This window comes from Lynx canadensis, chromosome D3, assembly GCF_007474595.2.
Source record: "Lynx canadensis isolate LIC74 chromosome D3, mLynCan4.pri.v2, whole genome shotgun sequence".
Classification (NCBI taxonomy): Eukaryota; Metazoa; Chordata; class Mammalia; order Carnivora; family Felidae; genus Lynx; species Lynx canadensis.
Window position 1 is genome coordinate 41,888,016 of NC_044314.2, and position 25,110 is coordinate 41,913,125.

At 37.4% G+C, this 25,110-nt stretch overlaps 1 pseudogene; it reads right to left on the reverse strand.

Moving 5' to 3' along the window:
* Positions 1-25,110, reverse strand: LOC115528026 (annotated as a pseudogene).

Consider the following 25,110-nt stretch of genomic DNA (forward strand, 5'->3'; position numbering starts at 1 on the left):
TCACTCAACCTTATGCAAGTTGTGAAAGTTCTGCATGGTCCTTTCTATGGCTTCATCCATGGTGACCAGTGGCTGGTGGTCCATGACCTTTTTGGCTCTCACAGCTGTAATAGTGGAACGTACTGGCCAATGCGACTGGCATTGGTATGAAAGTGGGCTGGAGCTGGATGACAGGACTGATCGCCATTACCAGGAGGGAAAGCAGGGGGGCCAGGTAGCAGGCCACCCAGTAGGGGATGTGGTACTTGGGGGCCTTATAGTTGAGGCCTGTCAGGATGTGGGACAGGAATGTCCAGAAAGGGGTGACTTCATGGTTGATGATGTGAAGTGCCTTCTCACTCAGCCACATCTCAGGAGAGGTACTCTGCAGCCAAGATATGTCTGTGCACCGGGTTCTCCACAAAAGTGAGGTCCACCAAGTTCTCTCCATTTCCAATCACAAACTTCACCTTGCCTTTCCCAGCCATCTTGATGAGGATGGGGACCAACTGGGGGTCTCTTGGGCTGAAAATGCCATGACAGCAGGTGGCCATGGCTAAGAAATGCCTCTCAGGATTGTTGATGCCCAGGACTGCTCTCTCCTGTAAGATTTGGTCTTTGTGTAGTGGTCTGCGGGTTCCATGGGACAAGGGAGATCTTCAGTTCCATTTTTGATGTTGACACCCTCAAAGATGACACTGGTACTTCTGGTTAAAATGAGTTTTGAACCCCAGCCTCTGTGCAAGTTTCAATAGCATTCTTCGTGCCAACGCAATTCACTCTATAAAAGAGTTTTTGTTGTTACTGGTTGGTGGGGGTGACACACAGTGGACAACTGTCCTATACCTTTAAGAGTTGGGTACAGATCCTATTAGCTACAGGGGTCGCCCAGAAAGAACTGCACCCAGGGATTGTGAAACCCTTGCTGCATATCAAATACATTGATAGAGTAGCTGGCTAGAAACTGCTCCACCGCGTGCTCCCCCAGGAATCCAGAGCCTCCTATCACTGTGCACTTACTGGCCCTTCAAATAATGGTTATTCACTTCCCAGTCTCCCACCCATGGGAGCTCCTCTGGCCAGCCTCAGAGTGCTTTCAGCTTGCACCCAAAGACCTCCAGCTGCCAGTGCCACCCTTTACCCTGATGCAGTCATTTTGATGTCAAGGACCTTATTTTTCCATAAACAATTAACTTGTTAATTACTTCTATTTTTCCAGAATAGAAATGTCTTTATTAGCTTGTTCTTCTGACATTGAACCTAATGCACCTTCATTGTAAGCTATTAAATAAAATTTTTAAATAAAAATTTTAATGAAGAAGATTATAATTACCCACAATCCAAGAGTAATCGTTTTCAATATATTTGCAGAATGTCTTTCTAGTTTCTGTTGTTTTTCTCTTTCTCCCCTTCTTTTCCTGCCCCATCCCTTTCTCTTTCCCTCCTCTTCAGCTTCTAAAACAAAAATAACCTTCATAGGTTGCATTTTTTAGGACTTTCATTTTTCACTTACTATAGTTTGTATACATCCAAAAGCCAACTACATAATCATTTTTAATTTCCACAGAGTATTTTTTTATTGTATGTATCTAGACTATGTATCTAAATCCTGTTGATGACCATTTAAGCTAATGTTATTTTTCACTACTCTAAACAACTCAGGTGTACAAATCCTTGCACCCTTTCCTTATAATATGTCTGATTATTTAGGTTAAATTTTCAGAAGTGACATTTATAGGTCAAAGTATCCACACATTAAGTACCATGATGCCTATTGTTAAACTGTCCTCCAAAATGTTGCACCTGGCATTGGGGTGCTATCATTTTTACTATCATTTTTATTATGTCTTTTTGTTTTTTATTATCAATTTTTTATTTGCCAATCTTATTTTCAGAAAAAAAACTAATTTAATTTGCACTTATTGAATGGCTAGTGAAGTTGTATATTACTCATATTTTAATGACTATTTTTTAAAATGATCTCATAATTATGTCCTACACATTCTCATTATCTATTTTCTCCCTTTTTTATCTCTCTCTTTTTAATTTTATATTTCTCTATTTGACTTAAAAGATTTATTACAATAATCTTTTGTCCTATGCACACAATAATTTTCTCTATTTGAAGTCTACCTTTCAATTGCTTATTTTATTATATACCCTAAAATATTTCTCTTAATGATATCTGTATTGGTTTCATGTTTTAGAAAATTCACCCTTCACCATGATTTAAAAAATAGTAACCTAAAACATTCTTCTAGAGCCCTGAAAAACCATAATACATGTAGTTTAAGCCAGATGCCTGGACAGAATTCCCTCTCTTGGGAGCACTTGTCTTTACTAGTATCTTTTTCCTTCCCAAATGTAATTTACCTTTTCTTCTTTAAATGGAACAAGTAGATCATATAACAAATATGATGGCAAAATAATTAGTAAATTTCAAATGCATTTAGAAATATTGAGTAAGATATAGGGAGGCATTAGTTTTATAGCTTTCTTCCTTCTACCCTTCCTTCCTTCCTTCCTTCCTTCCTTCCTTCCTTCCTTCCTGTATGTTTATTGAGTGCCAATTTAATGCTATAGGCCCAATTCAAGATTTCAGAGTTATAACAAGGACAGGTAAATTGAATAAAAGACTATACTAGATTTTTTCAAAGACAGCCTAAGAGAATTATGGAAAGCTCACAAAAAGAAAGACGTATGTAGTATGAACACAGTTCCGGGCTATGAGTCAAATGTGCTCAATGGTGACATTTTTGTTTTTCAATAGAAATGCTCCCATTCAATTTGATGAGAGAAAACATAATATTTCTTAGTGAATTCATATAAACTTAATCAATTTGAGATTTAAAAAAAATGAATTTAGGTTCTTCCTCAATTTTGCATTTTTGGGGGAGACATTTTTCCTGGATGTACCAAAAATATCATCATATCTGAAGGAGTGGGAGGCACCCAGTCACTGCTATTGACATCTTTCCCATTAGCTTGTGCTGAGAGACCTCTCATCTGATTCATTCTCCATGGCCACCAACGCATGTCTTTGTAACCACTGCAAATCTTTTCAGCCAACCAGCTTCGGGTGTTGCACCTGGACACTCCCAGCCAAGGAACATAGAAGGGTCTGAGGGATTGCGTGCTCCTTATGTCCTATCAGAGCATGTGAGGACTCTCCTGACATTGCCTCAGATTGCTTCCTGACATGCAAGAAACATGTGTCCTCCTGAAGCATCAGTGAGATCAATCTACCCCTCATGTGTGCATACATGGTGAACTTAACGATAGGTAGGGCAAGATTCAGTGCTCCTTCAATGACTCACTCTCTGACTCTTCTGACTTCTTCCCAACTTGCAGTTTCAAGTGTCTGGAGATATCACTTACTGATCAATTATCTATTCACTCTATGCCTATATTGATAGCAACAACTTGGCTTTTGATGCTGTAAAGATCTAGCTTCTTGTGACTTAAAAAGCTAAAGAATCTGCCAAAAGTTTGATTTTTAAACTTTTTATACCAAAGCTAAACATTCATTCTTTCTATCTTCATTTCTGCAGTTATGATGGTTACCTAAAAGAGACCAGCCTGCCCAAGCCTGATCTTTTTCTGGTTCTTTTTATTCTGTTTCACTCTTTTTCTCTGTTTACTCTCTCTTTACTTCACACGCACACACACACACACACACACACACACACACATTATAAATGGACAAACTAAATCATATGTAATATCCTCCCTCAAAGATCTTAGGCTTGACAACAGGAAGAGCTTAGGTAACACTTAAGTGTTGTGTAAAATCTTTCACTATAAAGAGATACCAAGAGTAAAGAATTTATAAAATTTAATACGCTTTATACTCATTTTCAAGATTAACATATCTTGGGGAGATATTTACAGCGAATTCCTTATACGTTTTGCTTGTTATTTATACTCACAGTTATTTATACTCACAAAATTTTAATTCTGTAAAACATGCCTTGTAGATTTTGCTTCATTAGTTATTAAGTGGGAAATAAAGGTCAACCAAAGAATGAAACATAGTGTTCCAGCCTCTAGACATGAAAAAATGGGAAGGAAGGACTAAAATCTTTTTAGGAAGGGCGTTTTCTTTATCTTTTTATATTTTTCCTATTCTCTTTCATCATCCTGCTTTCACATCTCCTGCAATTAAGCATCAGCAAATTAAATATACTCAACCAGTTTGCAGTTCTGCCCTTTGAAGATGCTCTTAGTAAGATTTTTTTCTGTGTATACAAATGTACTAAAATTAATAAATGCAGAATATATAAAAAAGCATATGATGAATTGTTGTCAACTTGTACAGTTTATATAGAAATGTACCTTTCTTTGTTGCATTTAATGATTGATTTTCTAGGTTAATGTAACTGTAGGTGATAAAATGCCAGAGAGATTAGTATTGGATCACATTTGAGATTTTTTTTTGGTATTTACCCACAAAATATTTATTGAGCACCCACTATGTGCCAGGTACAGCTATAAGTGCTTGGGATATTTCAATGAACAAAAGGCACACACATTTCTACAAATCCTGGTCTTCCTCAAGCTTACATTCTAAGGGAGACAGACAATCAGTATCAACAACCAGTCAATTCTATGTAATTGGAGGGGATAAGTCCTATCAAAAGAGCACAACAGGGTAAAGGGGGACAGAAGTTCAGAAGTGGAAAGAAGGTTGAAATTTAATATGAATATGCAAAACATTTGCAATTATATATACAGCATATGTAATTGCATACATAGTATATGCAATTGTACACACACACACACGCACACACACACACACACACACATATATATATATATATATATATATATATATATATATATACATGAAACAAACAAATGTTTTTGCCATCTTTGCTTAGGAAGGATCACATTTGAGTTTAAATGTTAGAATTAGATTTAAGTCCACCACCTCCTGTTACTGCTTTATCCCAAATCCAGTTGTGTTGTTCCAACCCTAAATTCTCCATTTGATCCAATATCCTACAGTGCTCACACTAAATATTTTAATATCAGTGCTTCCTTAAAAGTCTTGGACAATCAGTAAGAATCTCATTGTAGGAGAAACACGCAGGAGGTTAAGCCTTGGGTTCCTCCTTCCTGTAATTTATGGTAGTGTAATCGTGGTGAAGTAATCAGCTTGCTGCAATTTGTTATTTCAAAGCTATTAATGTTACCCACACCTATAATGAAAAAGTCAAGAATTTTTATTTGAAGTATACTTAAGTGTCTTGGAAAGAATAATTGATTAGTATGTTCATCCCAAATAGAATATCTACAACTTTTTAAAATATTCTCTTTTTAAATCATTGAAATGTTGCTAAGAAAACATAGGAACAGCTATTGAGTACAGTATTAAATTTAGAGCAAGTTCATACAAAAGTGGTGATTTAGACATGACTTTTGGCATAATTATCACTGAAAAATTCTATAAAGCAAATAGTACAGAATAACTTTAAATATATAAGTCCTGAAAATGCAATTACCCCCCGAAAAAGGTGCAAATTAGAACTTCTGTGTATGTTACTCTTTCTTTTGGGATATGGTAGTGATTCTACAATCCTATGTGACATGGCTTCTTACTTGCCTATTTGGTTTTATCTTAGCACTCTATTTTTTATTCCTTTAACTCTAGAAATTTAGAGGCAAAGCCTTATAATATATTTACAGTATATGCATGCAAAAATGCTTTTCAAAGAGTATGCTTTTCAGATTTTTAATGGAAAAGAAGCTGCAGGTAACTTATTAATTTATTCATCAAGTATTCATTTTACATGTTTATTGAGCTCCTAACTTGTTCTATGGGTTCTGGGTAAGGTGATAGGGTGTCATTTTGACATAGGTAGAACATCTTAGTATTGGAGTAATAAGTGAAGAATTACTAGGTAAAGTGAAAGTTAACTTTTGTTGTGTTCCCAGCTTTTTAAAAAACTTCCCTGCCTTTATTTGGAGATATGGAAAGAGAGAGAACATTTTAGCAGAGCTGTAAAGATCAATATTATTTTATTTTTGAAAATAGTGAACCCTGTCTCAATGGAACCTGTATGTTTTATCTTGAAATCTCTTATTGCCACTTCCATACATTCCAGAGAGTTGTTCAGACTGACAGCTGGGGTATCTGGGAAAATGCCTAACTTACACATATCATCTCCCCAATCAATTCTGCGAAACTCTGTTCTTTATACATTTGCCTATTGTAGGCGCATGTTTTAAATTAAAAGTAAAAGTAATGATATTTTCACCAGAAAGATGTACATAAGTGGCAGCAAAAAATCTAAATAAATGGCGTGAGAAGACTTGCCAGGAGGAACTCCCTCAAAGAGGTGAATATTGAGTTTGTCATTAACAGAGAGAAGAAAAAAGATGCCGCAGAATTGCCTATGAACCAGCACAGCAATAACAATTTCTAGCTCCTTATGTGTGCTCATATGGATGTCACACCTACCTCTAGAAGAGCTACTATCCTGTTTTCATCACATTTATTTTAAATGCTTATGTTTCCCTCCTAGTCTACAGGAAAGAAGCCTACAGGGAAGGAAGCATGCTCTACTCATTTTCAAAAAATGAAGGCATAGATGAACAAATGATTGTATGTGTGTGATTAGTTTGCTAAAGAGAGAAGAAAAGCCGACCTTGACAACCATTTATAGTGATGGCCTCTTTGAAACAAAGCTGGCTTAGGTGGATGTGTCAGATTCATATCCTGGAAAGTCAACTGTGAGATGGAATTTGTTAAGAAGGGTGATTTTTAGGGGCAGCCCTTGGGATCCACAGTTGTGAAAGAAAGGCACTCAGGCAGGAGCGGGAAGAAGGAGATGTTGAGAATGCAATTCCAATCATAGCCTCTGCCAAACCCATGGAGAGAGCTCTGGAGCTAGAATGACCTTTCAGCTTTATAGGCCAACTTGATCCGGACTCTGTATGCCTTCGTTGATGAGCCATTGGGTGTTGGCAAGCCTGGGAAGGGGGCATAACATCTGCAGTGACTCTGTGCAATAAGGCAATCTCTGATGTTCCTGGAAGTTGAGAGCTGTCTACTGTCAGCACTCTGTAACTGGGGCAACTTCAATGATGTACTCCTTCATCGGTAGGGATCTGGGTGGTGTATTACAGTGTTGATTGCAGTGGGGTGAAACTAGACTATAACGACTATGGCAAGTCAGAAAGAAGGATTATCAATGGTGAACAGGTGTCTTTTTTTTTTTAAGGCATAATAGCACCATAAAGTTCATTCCATTACTAGTATGCTGGATGCATAGGACTGGGTGGAGAGATCAAAGCTGAGGGAGTTAGTTTAGAAAAGTGTTTGAGTGATTCTGTCATGAGGCAATGAGGGCTGAGGCCCTGGTAAAGCTAAAAACCATGGAGATAACCTGAATTGAAACTGGTGCCTGAATGAATTGAGGGGTTGGAGAGGTCCGCCCCAGAAACTTTTGAGCTTCTATGTTTCAGACACTCTGTGTATATTTTGCACTTAATATGAGGTACACATTATTATAATGTTATTATATAGCACAACAAATAGATACTTTGAGAGTTTAGATGCATTGTCTGAGTCTTCCCGGACTGGGAGGAAGACTAGATTTGTCTGACGGTAGAGACTGTACATTTTTACACCTAATCACTGATAGGATAGAGCATACATTTCATCTTTGAAGTGCAGGTTGGCTAGAGGATGTGGAAATATGATGATAAAAGAAAATGACACGTGAAATCAAGCCCCGTGTCGAGCTCTGCAATGAGCGTGGAACTTGCATAAGATTCTCTATCTCCCTCTCTCTCTGCCCCTCCCTGATTTGTGCACACACACACTCTCTCAAAATAAATAAAAAACATTTAAAAAAAGAAAATGAAAGGCAAATATTTTAATTTGCATTAGTGAGGAATGAGGATTTCTAAAAAGATACAAAAGTTTATCAGGTAAGAGAATAAGAATAACACTCTCATTATGCACTGGAACTATGCTTTAAAGAAAATATACTTAAGTCTTTATGAAAACTCTGTGGGACAGATATTATTATAATCTTCATTCTACACATAAGGAAACTGGCTCTTGGGAAAATCAAATAAACTGCTTGACCTCAAGCAGTTAGTTAATGGTGGAATTGGATGTTTTTACATCAAGATTGCCTGACTTTAAAGCCACCAAACATCATATTAAAATTTGCCTCCTTATCAACAGGGCATATTTTTCTGTTAAGTCATTTAAACAATTGCTAATCTACATCCTCCCCTTTTGAATATTCACCAGTAACGTTGCTAATCTTGCTTTTTAAAAATTTGTGTCTGGCTAATTATTTTATGAAATGGGCACCTTTAAAGTCCCACCAAATCTTCATATAGGATATAAATGTATGTGTAAGTTGCTTATATTCAGTCAGATTGAGACGTGCTGTGTTAGCTGTCTAGGGCAGCCATGACAGAGTACCTACCACGGACTGGGTGGCTCAAAACAATAGAAATTTATTTTCTACCAGTTCTAGGAGCTGGAAGTCTCAAGTCAAGATGTTGGTAGAACGATGCTGGCTCTGAAATATATAGAGGAATCATCCCTTGCCTCTTTCTAGCTTCTGGTGGTTTGCTGGCAATCCTGGACGTTTCTTGGCTTATCCATGTGTCACTCCAGTCCTCTGTTTCACATGGTCTTCTCTCTGTGTCTCCATCTTCAAGGGGCCATCTTATATGTACAACAGTGATGTTATACTGAAGGCCCACTCTACTCCAGCATGACTTCATCTTAATTAGTTACATCTGCAATAACTTTCTTTTTCTTTCTTTCTTTCTTTCTTTCTTTCTTTCTTTCTTTCTTTCTTTCTTCCTTTTGAGAGACAGAGAGAGAGAATGTGTGTACACAAGCAAGGGACGGGCAGAGAGAGAGAATCCAAAGCAGGCTTCAGGCTTTGAGCTGTCAGCACAGAGCCTGATGTGGGGCTTGAACTCACAAGCTGTGAAATCATGAGCTGAGTCAAAGTCAGATGATCAACCAACTGAGCCACCCAGGTGCCCCCCCTCCGCCCCATAAATTTACATTCTTAGGTACTGGGGAATATGAGTTTAATATATCCTTTTGGGGAACACACAGTTCAGCTTATAATACTTGCATACACAAAAGCAACCTGTGTGATCAAAATAATTTTGTTTTGTACCATGTTTGTAAAAAAAATAGATGAAGCTTTGCTAGGCATATTCCATTATAGCATTCTTTAACTATTTAATCTATCTGTACAAATTAGAATCGGATAGATATCAAATTATTCCTAATGGACCAGAATCTAACACTTTATCTCTTCTTGTATGGAATTCCAACTGATATTATTGAGTGTGCTCTTGTGGGGAGCAAACAACTTTACTGATATTACTTATGATTTTGTTATTCCCTGTGGGTTGCATTTTCTTTTTGCTCATTTAGATAAGTTCCCCTGGAACACAGAGTTGAAACTTGTAGGGTAGGCTTGGGGAATTTGTTCTTCCTAAAGTGCTTTATTCTAATTATATTTTTTATTACTCATATTGTAAATGAGACAGGCTGAAGAGGCATTGCCATACTAATTTTTTTTCAGCTTTTGTCATTTGAATTACTCTCCTTCCATATGCATCTAATTATAAGGGTTTCTTAGATGTAGATATCAAAGAATTTTAATATTTAATTTGCCCCTAGGAATATGATGAGCAAGGTCTTATGTTTATTAAATTGATCTTAGGGCAGGCAGCCCTAAAGTCAGATGCTATGATGCATGATTTGTATTTAGATATCATTAAACCCATGTATAAATTATGTGATTATTTCATACGTCTGTAACATGGAAATTAGACCTCTTACTTGTCAAACGTAATTATCTATTTCTGGGTTTCAGCCTTATTTACCTTTCTGCACATCTTACAACTTCTTCTCTCAAACTCTTTTATTTCTGGTGCCCACCATATACTCACTTGTACTTTATACACTTTAGCATCCTCTTCTGCCTTGTCATCTACTGTCTACCCCAATGAATTTGTATTTATTATAACATACAATCTTTTTATCCTAATGATTTTGTATGTACTGCAAAATTGTTGCATATCCATATACCAGTGTTGCCCAAATCTACTTCTCTAGCTTTGATATCACCAAGTCTTTGACCTCAGTTGCCTCCTGGATATACCCTGGATGTTTATATGTATTTTTGAGTATAAAATGCATCATATTCATTATCTTTTCTACAAAACTACTTTAGTAGTAAAGTAGATATCATTTCTTCCTCAGTTGACATTGTTTCCATGTAATTTTGCAAATCCTCCCCCAAAACACAGAGTATATTTGTCCCCTTGGATTCTGGGCTAGCTAATAAAGTAACTTGGTGTGGCCAATGGGAGGCTAAAAGCTAGAGCTTTTTCAGCATGTAGGGACTGAAATGTGCTTGAACATATGCTTTGGCACTTTTATTATTTCCGTGAGAATACCATGCCCTGGCTAGCTTGCTGGTCCAACGAGGTTGTGAGAATCATGTAGAAAAGCCACTCCAGGGACCTATGTTTGAAGTAGCACTACCCAAACTCAGTAGTTCCACTGACGTGTGAGTGAATTCAACTGGCAAAGGTAGAGGGAACCTGGTAAGATGTGTGAGAAGTAAATTATTGTTTTGGTATCTCGCTGATTTTTGTGGTTGTTATAAAGCAAAAGTCATCTGATGCAAAAAGTGGTACTTGAAGTGGAATGCTGATAAAAAAAAACTAAAATATGGGGCACTGATTTTAAGCCTGATGGCAAGAGAAAGAAGCTGATATAGGAGGCTTAGAAAATGGTAGCCCATATGATGCTGTCATGAAATGTTTGTAAAAAGTGCTCTTTTTGATTCTTGGGAAGACTGATATCACATGTAATAATTTGTAGATTTGGATAAGATGGACTCCAGGCAGAGTGCAGAATGAGAGATCTAACTTCATTTAGGTGGATGTAATCAGGTAATGAAAGTGAGACATGAGCTCAGTAAAGCACTATCCAGTTAGTAAACAGAATGAAGGGGCAATAGAGAGTTTCCACAAAGCACTGGTTTATAAAACTCTTTAAAATTCTTCAGGCTCTCTAACCCTGCAAACCAGTAAAATATTATCAAATTAAGATAGATGCAGTTTGGGGGCAAAGAAAAAATCAAGGGCCTTTAAGATGTAGCTTAGGGATGTAGACCCTAAGGAGTAGTCCTCCTGTGCTTTCCTAAACTATTTAAAAGATTTAGGGTGATACCTAGTATGTCTTGCAGAGAATAAAAGGGCCTCTAGAAAGCATAGCCCCGCAGACTCCTAATGGGCCATACTACTCAAAGCACCCAAAGGTCTGTGGCCTTAGAAATACGGTTCATGGAAACAGAATACATGATAAAACCCACACATTTGTTCTTTTGTAAATGTAGTTGACTGGGATCAAGTAAATAAAACACCTGGATTTGGGGATGCTTGGCTAAAGTACCACTAGCCAGGGCTAACAAGGGCTGAAGCTGTTTAATATCTAAAATAACTTTTGGGTTCCCAATTTTGCAGGCAGAAATTAGTCAAAGGAAAGAGGGCACATCCTTTAACAACCTCTTTAGAACTGGAGAAAGATGATGACAAAAGACTAATCCCCTTAAGTGGCTGAGAACCACTCCCAGGAAGCAGAACTGGGACCTAATTAAAGAACATTTTTGACTTCCAGAGGACAGAGGCATGGAAACACTTGCATAGCAGGAATTCTGAGTTGCCAAGGAGTAGTGACTTCTGTGCACTTTTTTTTTTCTTCAAATGGGAGTGTGTTTTAGAGAGTTCTCTGGTTTCTATTCCCAAAACTATGTGATGTATGCATGAGGTCAAAAAATTTACTTGTATGTTTTCTTCTCTCTCTCTCTCTCTTTAAATTTATAGGTCTCTAAATCAAGAGAATACATGTTTAGACTTGATATACTTTACCAGATCCAAGAATTTAAGCCTGATATTATGATTCGTTAAGACTTTCAAGGATTTTTTGATAGAGTGGGGATGAGTTTTTGTTTTTGTTTTTGCTTTTGTTTTTGCATGTGGGATAAGTGTGTGTTATTATGGCTGAAAGGACATCTCTCAGGTATACTTTGAGGAAGAGGCAGAGAACATTTGTTAGGCATCTTCAAGTTCTGAAGGTAGCATATTGTGTACTTGAGAGTATTACTCTAACTTATTTACCCAGTGACACGGAAGGCTGAGAACTAGCTTCCAGTATGGCTCTGAGGCATATCCAAGTTGTGTTGCAAGGAGCTTTGTCTCTTGAGTCACAGATATAGGAAGCCTTTTTGTATGTGTGGTGGGAAAAGATGTCATGCAAGCTGTAATAGAAAAGTTATAACAAATACTTTTGTGTTTCTAGAGAAAGTCCCCATGCCATCTGTAGCACCACTCATAAAGCATAAGGCATTCTGTTGTTTTGTTAAGAACTAATATTGATGAACTGTGTAACCATGAGACACCAAGCATCTATGCCATCAGAGATAGCCATCATGGGTAAAATGAATCAAATCATAAATTTAGGTAGGCTCAGTAGCAATCCCCTGTTAGATAAAAGTGATATGTCTAGGATAAGCATGATCAATGTCAAAGGCACAAGAAGATGGGGTGCCTGGGTGGCTCAGCTTGTTGAGTGTCCAACTCTTGATTTCGGACCAGGTTCTGATCTCACAGTTCGTGAGTTCAAGCCCCACATCAGGGTCCGTGCTGACATTGCAGTGCCTGCTTGGGATTCTCTCTCTCAACCTCTCTCTCTGTCCCTCCTCCACTAGTCTGTGTGCATGCATGCTCTCTTTTTCACAAAATAAATAAATAAGCTTAAACAAAAAAAGGTACAAGAAGTTGCATTAGCAGATGGGCCAGGCCTTAACTATAGTCATCCACCACAGTTACATGCTGCTTATCTGCCTATCTTCATCTTACACCTATGCCAAAATGGAGTGAGTTCTCTTATAACAAGTTGACAGAAATGGGAAAAAAATCAAGGCTGGTTCATAGATATGTCAGTTTGGTGTGTTGGGGCTAACTGAAAATGGAATGCTGATGCACAATACTCATACTTAGAAGTGGCTCTGAACGATGATGCAGAAGGAGAATTTGTACAAAAGTTTCCACACTATGCATGTAGTCATCAACATGGTGGAGCAAGAGATGTGCCTAAAGCAAGAATGTAGACAGATTAGTCAGGGGACTGGAGGATAAAGTTTGGAAGATAAGGGTAAGGAGGGCTGTGAAGAGGTGTGAGGATGGACAGATAGGAGTGGGTACAAAGTGTGTAAGGTTTTTGTATCACTCATATAAATGAATGCCTTGTAGAATTGATCCACCTTTACCAATAGAAGAAGCACTAAATAACCAAATAGATAAAATTACACCGCACAGCATAGTTAGCTATTGGCAAACCATTGCTGGCAAATTAAACAAATGGATGCAGTAACCATGATGACAGGGACGAGGGCTATACATAAACCCAAAAGCCTGGATCACCTCATGAAGACTGCTACTCATCGCTGCTGACTATCCCAACTGCCAGCAACAGAGACCAGTGGTAAGCCCCTGATATGGCACCATCTTAAGAAGGCCAATTTGGTGGCAATATATTCTCTTGAACCCCTTCTACCCTGAAAGCAATTCCTCTTTAAAAAAAAAAAAAACACGTTTATTTATTTATTTTGAGACAAATAGAGCACCAGCAGGAGAGGGGCAGAGAGAGAGAGGGTGAGACAGAATCCCAAGCAGACCCCACACCCACAACGCAGAGCCCCACAGGGGGCTCCATCCCACAAACTGTGAGATCATGACCTGAGCCAAGACCAACAGCCGGATGCTTAAGTGACAGAGCCACCTAGGCACCCCTGAAATCAATTGCTCTTGATTGAGATTCACACATCGTCTTAGTCTGTTTGGGATGCTATAGTAAGACTGGGTAATTTTTAAACAATAGGACTTTATTTCTCACAGTTCTGGAAATTGGAAGTCCAAGATTGGGACGACAGTATGGTCAGGTACTGGTGACGGTCCTCTTCTGTGCTGTAGACTGTGACTTCTTGCTGTGTCCTCATATGGGAAAGGATTGAGCTAGGTCTCTGGGACCTCTTCTATAAGGTCACTAATTCCATTCATGATGGCTTTAAGGACCTAAGCACTTCTCAAAGGCCCCACCTCCTAATACCATCACGTTGATATTTCAACATATGAATTGGGGGGAACACGAACATTTATAAAACACATTCCAAGTGTGCATTTTCCTTTGCTTCCTGAACTTTGAGAACTTACAAAGACTTTCAGCCATTGACACTGAATGCTTCACAACATCATCTCAAACTAAGGCATCCACTTCTTAGCAAAGAGGCACAGCAATGGGCAGAAGAGCGTGGGTGGGTTCCACACTGGTCTATCACATACCACACTCTGAAGTTGCCAACCTGATAAAATAGTTGAATGGTCTTTTCAATATTCTGCTGATGTGCCAGTTTGAGACATTACCCTAAAAGAAAGGATATTGTCTTTCAGGATGAAGTATACACTCTAAATAAATAAGCAATGGTAAACTATTGAGTTCAGGAACCAAAGTGTGGAAAGTAGTTGAGCAGTAATTTTTAAAGAAAACCTACAAATAAGTAAGAAAACAGTAAAAAAAAAACAAAAAAAAAAACAAAAAAAAAAAACAAAAAAAAAACTCTGAAAAAGTATGCGTAGTTTTATTCCTAAGATTCAGTGAAGCAGTTTTATTTTCTAATACATGGTAGGCTGAACTGAATCTAAAATAGCTCCCAGTGATCTCTGTCTACTGGTATTTATGCCCTTGTTTAAGGTATAGGCTTAGTGACCTACTTTTTATGAATAGCACATGGCAAAAATTATAGGATGTTGGTTCCTAGATCAAATTAAAGAATATAGTGACTTCTGTCTTGTTACTTATTTTCCCTCTCCCCTTTGCTACATAGTAGTATGTTCTCCATGGCAGGGAAACAAGGATCTGAAGCCAAAAGCTTGTGAGGCACTGAATCTTATCAAAACCATTATTGTGAATTCACTCCAATTCAAGTCTTAAAACAAGACTATATCTTCACAGGATTAATTGCCATCTTAACAGTGTAGTGTCTTATTGTGGTTTTCATTTGCATTTCCCTGATAACTAATGATGTTGAACATCTTTTCGTATACCTGTTGGCCATTTGGATGCCATTTTTGGAGGAATGTCTGTTCAAGTCTTTTCCCCATTTTTAAGTTATTTTTTGTTTGTTTGTTGCTATTGAGTTGTAGGATTTCCTTATATATTTTGGATATTAATCTCTTATCAGGTACATGGCTTACAAATATTTTCTTCCATCCCATAGTTTGCCATTCATTTTGTTTATTGTTTTCTTTGCTGTGCAGAAACTTTTTTGTTTGATGTGTATTTTTGCTTTTATTGCCTGTGATTTATTTTGATGTCCTCCAATAACATCATTGCTAAGACTAATGTCAAGAAGCTTTTACTTTTTGTTTTCTTCCAAGAATTTTACAGCTTCAGGCCTTACATTTCAGTTCTTAGTCCATTTGAGTTTTAAAACAACTTTTTAATGTTTTATTTATTTTTGGGAGACAGACAGAGACAGAGCATGAGTGGGGGGGGGGGGTAGAAAGAGAGAGGGAGACACAGAATCTGAAGCAGTCTCCAGGCTCTGAGCTATCAGCATAGAACCCAATATGGAGCTTGAACCCACAAACTGTGAGATCATGACCTGAGCAAAAGTAGGATGCTTAACCAACTGAGCCACCCAGGCACTCCCAATTTGAGTAGATTTTTGTGCAATCTTGTGGTCCAATTTTGTTTATATATTTATTTTTGCATGTGGATATCCAGAGTTTTTTCTATCCCACTTATTGGAAACCGTCCTTTCCCAGTTGTGTATTCTTGGCTCTCTTGTCAAAGATCAACTTTTGTCAAAGAACAGCTGACCTTATATGGATAAGCTGATTCCTAGACTCTCTAACCTGTTCCATTGGGCTCTATGTGTATCTTTATGCCAGTGCCATACTGTTTTAATTACTATAGCCCTATAACTTTGAAATCAGGGAGTGTGCTGCCTCAAGCTTTTCTCAAGATTACTTTGGCTACACTGGGACTTTTATCATTCCATATGAATTCTGTTTTTTTTTTTCATTTATGTACAATATACCATTGGGGTTTTAATAGGGGTAGCATTGAATCTCTAGATCGCTTTAGGTGGTATGGACAGTAACAATATTAAATCTTCCAGTTCATAAACAGGGAATATCTTTCCATTCAGTGTGTTTCCTTTAATTTCTTTTATAAATATTTATAGTTTTTAGTTTAGAAATCTTTCACTTCTTTGGTTAAGTTTTTCCTAAGTATCACATTTTTTTTGATGCTATTGTAAATCAGTTGTATACTGTTTGTGGGAACATAAAATGCTGTGGCAGCCTTGGAAGGCAGTAGGGAGGATTCTTAAAAAATTAAAAATAGAACTACCATACGATCCAATAATCCCTCTTTTGAGTGTATATTCAAAAGAACTGAAATCAAATCTTAAAGAGACACCATGTCTCTTTTCCGTGTTCAGTGCAGTATTATTCACAATAGCCAATATATGGAAATGACTTGTATGTGTCAACCAATAAGTAAAGATAATATGGTATATACATACAATGAAATATCTTTCAGGCATAAAAAAGGAAGGAAATCCTGCCATTTTCAGCAACACGGGTAAAGCTGGAGGACATTACGGTAAGTGAAATAAGCCAGGTATAGAAGGACAAACACTGTATGATTCCACTTGTGTGAGGTATCTTAAATGGTCAAACTCATAGAGGCAGAGAACACAATAGTAACAGGGACTGAGATGAGGCGGATATGGACAGCTGTTTTTCAAAGGACATAGTTTCTGCTATACTAGATGACTAAGTTCCAGAATTCTACTATACAACACAGTACCTACAGTTCGCAATAGAGGTATTGTGAGCTTCAAAATGTGGTTAAGAGGGTAGATCACGTGTTAACTGTTCTTGCTACAAAAATAAAAACAGAAACAGGGACATGAGATAATTTTTGGAGGTGATGTGTATATTTACCTTAATTGCAATCATGGTATCACAGGTGTTTGCTTACATCTAAACTCATCAACCTGTACGCATTTAATATGTACAGTTGTGTGTAAATTGTGCCTCAATAAAACTACTAAAAATAATTTTAAAAGTAAGACTACAGTTTTGTCCAACACCTTCATTGCAGCCTTGTGAGAGGCCCAGAGCCAGAGGAACAAGACAAACTATGCCTAGATTCCTGATTCACAGAAATGGTGCAGTCAAAATGTTATGTTAAGCCACTAAGTGTTAGGTTAATTTAATGCAAAAACCTTAGGGGAGAAGCTTTATTTTTTCCCAGTGAGAATGATGTTAGCTATAGGTTTTTCATATAAAACTTTTTTATGTTGAGCTATGTTTCGTCTTAACCTACTTCGTTGAGTGTTTTTTATCATGAATGGATGTTGTACTTTGTCAAATGCTTTTTCTGCTTCTACTGAAATGATCATATGGATTTTATTCTTTCTCTTGTTGATGCGATGCATCACACTGATTGATTTGTGAATATTGAACTACACTGGCATCCTGGAAATAAATTCCTTTTGATCATGGTGAATTAATTTTTTAAATGTATTGTTGGATTCAGTTTGCTATTATTTTGTTGAGGATTTTTGCATCAATATTCATCAGAGATATTGGCTTGTATTACTCTCTTTTCTGCTATAATGTCTTTGTCCGGTTTTGGTATCAGAGTAATGCTGATCTCGTAGAATCAACTTGGAAGTTTTCCTTCCATTTTTGGAATAGTTTGAGAAAAATAGGTATTAACTCCTCTTTAAATGTTTGGTAGAAATCAGTAGGTTGTCTTAATGCTTTGTTGATTATGTCCTTTGCTGTGCAGTAGCTTTTTATTTTGATGTTGTCCCTACAATTTATTTTTGCTTTTGTTTCCCTGATCTCAGGAGACATGCTTAGAAGTATTTTGCTATGGCCAATGTCACAGAAACTACTGTCTGTGCTCTCTTCTAGGATTTATGGTTTCAGGTCTCATATTTAGGTCTTTAATCCATTTTGAGTTTATTTCTGTGTATGGTGATAGATAGTGGTCTCGTTTCATTCTTTTGCAGGTAGCTATCCAGTTTTCCCAACACCATTTGTTGAAGAGACTTTTTCCCATTGGATAGTCTTTCCTGTTTTGTCAAATATAAACATATTTGACCAACAAACATAAACATTTAATTGTGGGTTTATTTCTGAGCTCTCTATTCTGTTCTATTGATCGATGTGCTATTTTTGTGTCAGTACCATACTACAGCTTTATCGTACACCTCGAAATTTGGGATTGTGATACCTCTATGTTTGTTCTCCTTTTTCCTTTTAAATTTTTTTCATTTATTTTGAAAAAGAGAGAGGGAAAGAGAGAGAGAACAGGGTAGGGGCAGAGAGAGAGGGAGAGAGAGAATCCCAAACAGGCTTTGTGCTGTCAGTCCAGAGCCCAATATGGGCTCAGTCAAAATCAAGAGAAAGACGCTTAACCAGGTGAGCCACCCAGGCACCCCTTGTTCTTCTTTTTCAAGACTTTTGGGATCTTTTGTGCCTCCATACAAATTTTAGAATTATTTTTTCTAGCTCTGTGATAAATGATGTTTGTATTTTGATAGGGATTGCATTGGATAGTATGGACTTTTTAGCAATATTTTGTTTCCCAATCTATAAGCATGGAATATTTTTCCATTTGTTGGTGTTATCTTTAATTTCTTATATCAATGTTTTATAGTTTTCAGAGTGCAGGTTTTTCACCTCCTTGACTAAGTTTAGTCTTAGGTATTTTATTCTTTTTGGTGCAATTGTAAATTGAATTGCTTTCTTAATTTCTCTTTCTGCTTCTTCATTATTTGTGTATAGAAATGCAAGCGATTTCTTTACATTGATTTTATATCCTGCGACCTTACTGAATTCAATTAGTGGTTCCAGTAGTTTTTTGGTGATTCCTTAGGGTTTTTTTATACATGGTATTACATCATCTGCAAATAGTGAGTTTTACTTCTTCTTTACCAATTTGGAGGCCTTTTATTTCTGTTCATTGTCTGATTCCTGTGGCTAGGACTTCCAGTACTATGTTGAATAAAATGTCAGCTTGGTTCCCGACTGCGTCTCAGCCCTTCCTACCATTTTTGATGTGGCCTCTCTCTATGTAGCTGTGGAGAGTCTGTTCTGCCAGCCTTTGGGTCATTTTCTAAGTTATTTATGCTAATGTGGGTGTTATCTAGTTGTATCCATGGGAAAAGGTCAGTGTAGGGTCCTCCCTTACACTGCCACCTTTCCCAGAAGTCCTACATTTTCTTAATTCAGGATGTTTCTACCATTTTGAAAAATTTCTAATAATTCCATTCCATCTGCATCATCAGTAACTGTATAGTCAGTTACATTCATCACATTTTAACTATATTTCAACTCAGAAGTTAAAAGTTTAAAAGTTTAAAGTTTAAACTTTAAAGCTTAAAAGTTTAAAAGTTATTAAAGCAAACACGATCTAAACTTAGTTCTGCATACAGGCAAGACTGAGGTAAACAATAAATTGTTTTTCCTTAACTAGACATTCTCAACTAGTCATACTTGAGGATTTTATTTTTGAGTATTCAATCAGGTTTAATAGGACCAAAGTGATACACGTGCAGGAATGCTAAACACGAAGCAATGATCTAAATTTGAAGTATTTCTTTTCTGGTCTCTACATCTGAAATGAGAAATGTGCTCCTTCATTTCTCTTGTGTGCTGGGTGACAGATGGGAGAAGAGCTTCTTCTACGTCTCTCCTGCAGTCTCAATGCCCGAGGGTAGCGTTGCAGTCCCCAAATCTCTAGCTTCATAACTTTCAGATGTGCTATTTCTTTGAACACTTCAGAGACATGCAGTGAAGTAACTGAAAGGATGCTCAATTCCATATCTCAGTCTACAAGATGGCTTGGGATGTCCTGGCCTCACCTCTGAGGTAGGCAATGCCTCTTGAAAGGTGAACCTTTGTGCTACCTCTTAGTGACTTCCTTCCCTCTATAGCCCCATGAAAAATTTTCCCCTATGGATGTATTACTCCCTGCTTTCCAAATTGGTCATGGACACGAGTCATATTTATAAAATTCTGCTTCAACCTAAATGGAAATTTCTGGCATGTAATCAGGCAAATATTTCTGGCATGTAATAGCAAATATCAAAAACTGACCAGAGGAGAAACCTTGTAAGATGAGATACATATGAGGTTTATATGGGAGGACTATTTCTATGCTAATCAAGCTCAACAACTATTTGTTAAATGAATGATTTTTTTCCCTTTTCTTATTTCCTTTCTGAATCTTGGAAAGTTTAGCATGTACAATTTGTTATCCAAAACTTTGAATTTTTTACAGATATTAACTTGAAGGTTTTGAAATTGAGACCAGGTGGTTCAATCCAGGGCCTTACATTTGGAATATTGGATTCCCCTAGGGTAACAGTCTGTCAGGAAAACATTTATGCAACACAAAGATAAGTCCAGATTCTTGTGCCAAGACTTGAGGGGAATGAGGCTCTCTGCATGAACTAATATAAAGTTCTGACTGCGTTGATGAACAGAAAATGGTGAAATTGTAAATGCATAGCTATTATGGAGACGGAGACATTGCCTTTTAGAGATTTCTTCTGGTTTCATTCCACTCTGGGGATACAAGAGCAGGAATATTTTTCACCAGTTTAACATATCAGAGCAGTGTAGAAATACTGTTCTGGCAAGAAAGGTTTTCCTATCTGTGAAAGTTTCTAAGTTAACAAGATTTATTTATCCTTTAGTTCACCAGCATTATATTGAACAGAGTTTGTCTCCACTATCCGTTTCTGCACACGTGCTGTCAAACCTCTCCATATTTTTCATATTCCTGTTCATGTTTTGGGGACTTTTTTTTTTCTTCTCTAAAATCTCTGGATTTTTCACTCATATTGATTGCTTCTTTTTCCAAAAATTTTAAATTTATTTATTTATTTAAAAAAAATTTTTAATGTTTATTTATTTTTGAGACAGAGAGAGACAGAGCATGAATGGGGGAGGGTCAGAGAGAGAGGGAGACACACAATCTGAAACAGGCTCCAGGCTCTGAGCTGTCAGCACAGAGCCCGATGCGGGGCTCAAACTCACGGACCGTGAGATCATGACCTGAGCCGAAGTCGGATGCCCAACCGACTGAGCCACCCAGGCGCCCCTTAAGTTGACTTATTTTTGAGGGAGGGAGGGAGAGAGAGAAAGAGAGAGAGGGAGAGAGCTTGTGTATGCGAGCAGGGGAAGGGCAGAGACAGAGGCAGAGAGAGAATCCCAAGCAGGCCCTGTGCTGTCAGCGTGGAGCCCAAGGCAGGGCTCAAACTCACAAACCATGAGATCATGACCTGAGCCAAAACTAAGAGTCAGTCGCTTAAGGGACTGAGCGACGCATGGGCCTTCGCCAAATTTATTTTTGACTGAAGCATTTATTCTAAAATACTTGCTTTCTGAATGCCAGAGCGGACAATGACTGTGCTGTGGATTTAGGACTTTGCACTGCAGCTCCAAGCTCTGAGTTCCCAGACAGAGTCCGTGTGCCCATCCTCAGGATACCCAAATTCTTAGCCTGTGGCTCAAGCCTGAAATAGAACTTGTTCATCCCAATGAATTTGCTTTCCAAAAGGCAGAATGTGACCCTGCCCACTTAGCTGGCTCCATCACGATATGGCGGTCCTCCCAATAGGCAAAGAGGACAGTTACTACATACTCTTAGAGAAATAGAAAAAATAAACTTTTGGTCATGAGTCATTATTTAGAAGTATCACTTTGATATTCTTTTTTTTTTTTTTAAATTTTTTTTTTCAACGTTTATTTTATTTTTGGGACAGAGAGAGACAGAGCATGAACGGGGGAGGGGCAGAGAGAGAGGGAGACACAGAATCGGAAACAGGCTCCAGGCTCTGAGCCATCAGCCCAGAGCCTGATGCGGGGCTCGAACTCACGGACCGCGAGATCGTGACCTGGCTGAAGTCGGACGCTTAACCGACTGTGCCACCCAGGCGCCCCCACTTTGATATTCTTTAACACACGTTTATCTTCTAAATTAATTCCCCAGCCAGAAAATAAAAAAAAAAAAAAATCAAGTTTTCTATTCCTATGTATTACATTAAGTTTCTTAGCATTTTATGCAGAATTCTAACCACCACTTTTCTACACAAACCCAATGCTCTGGGTTTCTTATGCTTTCACATTTTGTTACCATTGCTATGTCCTCTGATATTTATAATACTTTGGTCTACTGATTCTTTTTTTTTTTTTTAAGATCATTTAATTTTTATTTAAAAATGTATTGGAGTACAATTAACATGCAAGGTTATATTAGTTTTAAGGTGTACAAATATTGATTCATCCTCTCTATATATTACTCAGGGCTCGCCACTATAAGTGCAGTGGTTGTTGTTATACGTTATTACCACATTATCGGCTATATTCCATATGCTGTAGTTTTCATCTCTGTGACTTATTTTATAACTAGAAGTTTGTGCCTCTTAAGCTCCTTTATCTATTTCACCTACCTGCCCCCCATCTCCTGCTTCTTCTTTAGCCATATGTGGTCTTACCTTCTCCATGAAGATCTCCTAAATGACTAAAGCTCTCCGGATCACACCGATTTAGATTTTAATATACAGTGTGTCATGTTGTAAAACTCAGAAGACTCAGCACAATCTTCCTACCTTTGCTAAACAAAAAATGCCTTAACTTCCACATACGCATAATCAATTGTCTTACTGATTTTTCTGGAAGAGTTCTATAAATCAATCTCTCAAGTCATTACATTGGCAATTTCTGACAGAAATAGTACTCCTTTGCCCAACATTATCATAATTCTCTTGAGTGAAATCAATACTGTAAGCTCCTTGTCTAGTCTCTTAGTTTGTATTGGAATTATCACAAAAATCCCAATTACTGTAGTGAGCAAATTGAAGAAATACATCCAGGACGTCAAGGTAACCTGAAGTTGGTGAGCTGAAGAAAATAACTTCATCTGATCAAAGTTTAGGCTTTCCTAAAATTGGTTTCTTGGCAACGAAATCTTAATTGTGGAAATAGTGGCAATTAAGAAAATAATTCATTAGCTATGTTCACTTCTATGACAGCTTTTTAAAGAAAATTACTTTTCCTTACTTGAAGTTAAGGCAGTAGTGTGGCACTACATATGTCCATCAGTTCTCTGAAATGCTCTGAAATGTTTGTTTTTCACTAATCAATTCTACCAAATCAGGATTTATATGTGCAAAGTTGTGTCCCACCTATTTTTCTAAGTTTAAATTTGGTGCAGGGGTTGAGCCTCTTTTTTTTTTAAGGACAATAAAAAATAAAGATGAGTTTATAAAAAATTGTTTTTTTTCTAACTTTTGTATTCATTCTGAAAAGAGGCAGTCTAAAATCAAAATTAAACAGTTATATCAGAGTGACACAGGACTAAAAGATCATTGTTCTGAGCTCTTTAGAAGAAAGAAATTGTGCTTTTTTGAGAAGACTACAAATGAAGTGTTCTCTGCTCTTTAAATAAGAACTGATTAAAAGATGACTTAAATAGAAGCTCTAAAACAAAAGTGGTTGCAACATTGATAAGAAGAAACAGATGTAGCTAGTATTCCTTGAGTTAACACAATTGAAATTCTAATACTGAAAACCCACATTAACTGTTATATTTTACAAATATATATATTAAAAAACAGTCTATGCCCACATGTTTGAATCTTTCAGATTGACCTTATTGACCAAAAATGCATTATCTATATCAAAACATTTATGAAAAAAATTTACTAACATGATAACCATTCCAATGAGAAGAATAGAATGAATGTAAGTATAAAATCTATAGATAATTCAAAACCCAGTAGTATTTTATAATAAAGTAGACATTCAGTTATTTATTTCATGCCTTCCATACTAGAATGTGGGCGGATTCTATGTCTTTCTCATTCATCATTATATTCCTAACACTAGATCTGTGTCTAGCTTGTAATAACTACATAAGAATATTTGTTCACTGAAACAAAACAGACTCATAAATACAGAGAATAATTTGGTGGTTGTCAGAGAGGAGGAGGTGGGGGAGATGGGTAAAATAGGGGAAGGGGGTTAAAATTTTAAGGTAGAAGATTTCTTTTTCCTTTCCTTTCCTTTCCTTTCCTTTCCTTTCTTTTCTTATTTTATTTTTAAAGTCCATTTACTTATTTTAAGAGAGAGAGCAAGTGGGGTAGGGGAAGAGAGAGAGGGGAGAGTGAGAATCTCAAGCAGGCTCTGCACTGTCAACACAAAGCCCCATGTGGGGGCTCCAACTCAGGAATGGTGTGATTATGACCTGAGCTGAAATCAAAAGTCAAACACTTACCCTTAAGATTGAACCATGCAGGTTCCCCAAAGAAGGTTTCTTAAACAGAATAGAAAAAGCATCAGCCATAAAAAAGATTGATAAGGTGGACAACGTTAAAATTAAAAGCTCTGTTCGTCAAAATACACATTTAGGCAATGAAAAGACCGGACCCAGATTGGGAGAGGCACATGTAACTGGCAATGTAACTGCATCCAGACACATGTAACTGGCAACACATGTAACTGGATGTAACTCGCATCCAGACATATAAAGCATATAAAAAATGACTACAAATCAGTAAAAAAATAATAAATAAAATAAAATAAAATAAAATAAAAAAAAATTAGCAACCCAATTAAAAAAATGGGCAAAAGGCTAGAAAACACTTTACAAACGAGGGTACCAGAAAGGCCACTGACAGATGGACAGGTGTTCCACCTCCTCATCAGGGAAAACCATACCGGAAGCATCAGGAGGTGGCACCGAGCACTGCCAGAGTAGTAAAATCTGCAGAGCTGGCCGAGATCTGGAGCAGCTTTTGGAAGCTCCTGTGGGAGTGTGAACGTGTGACCGTTTCGGAACGCTGCCTGCATTTTCTCTACAGCTGACGCTGGCAAACTAGGGGTGCCCACAACTAGGGGTGCCCCGCAAAGTGCATTCATGTGTGCGCTGGAAGACATATACAAGAATGTCTGAATAACATTCTTCAT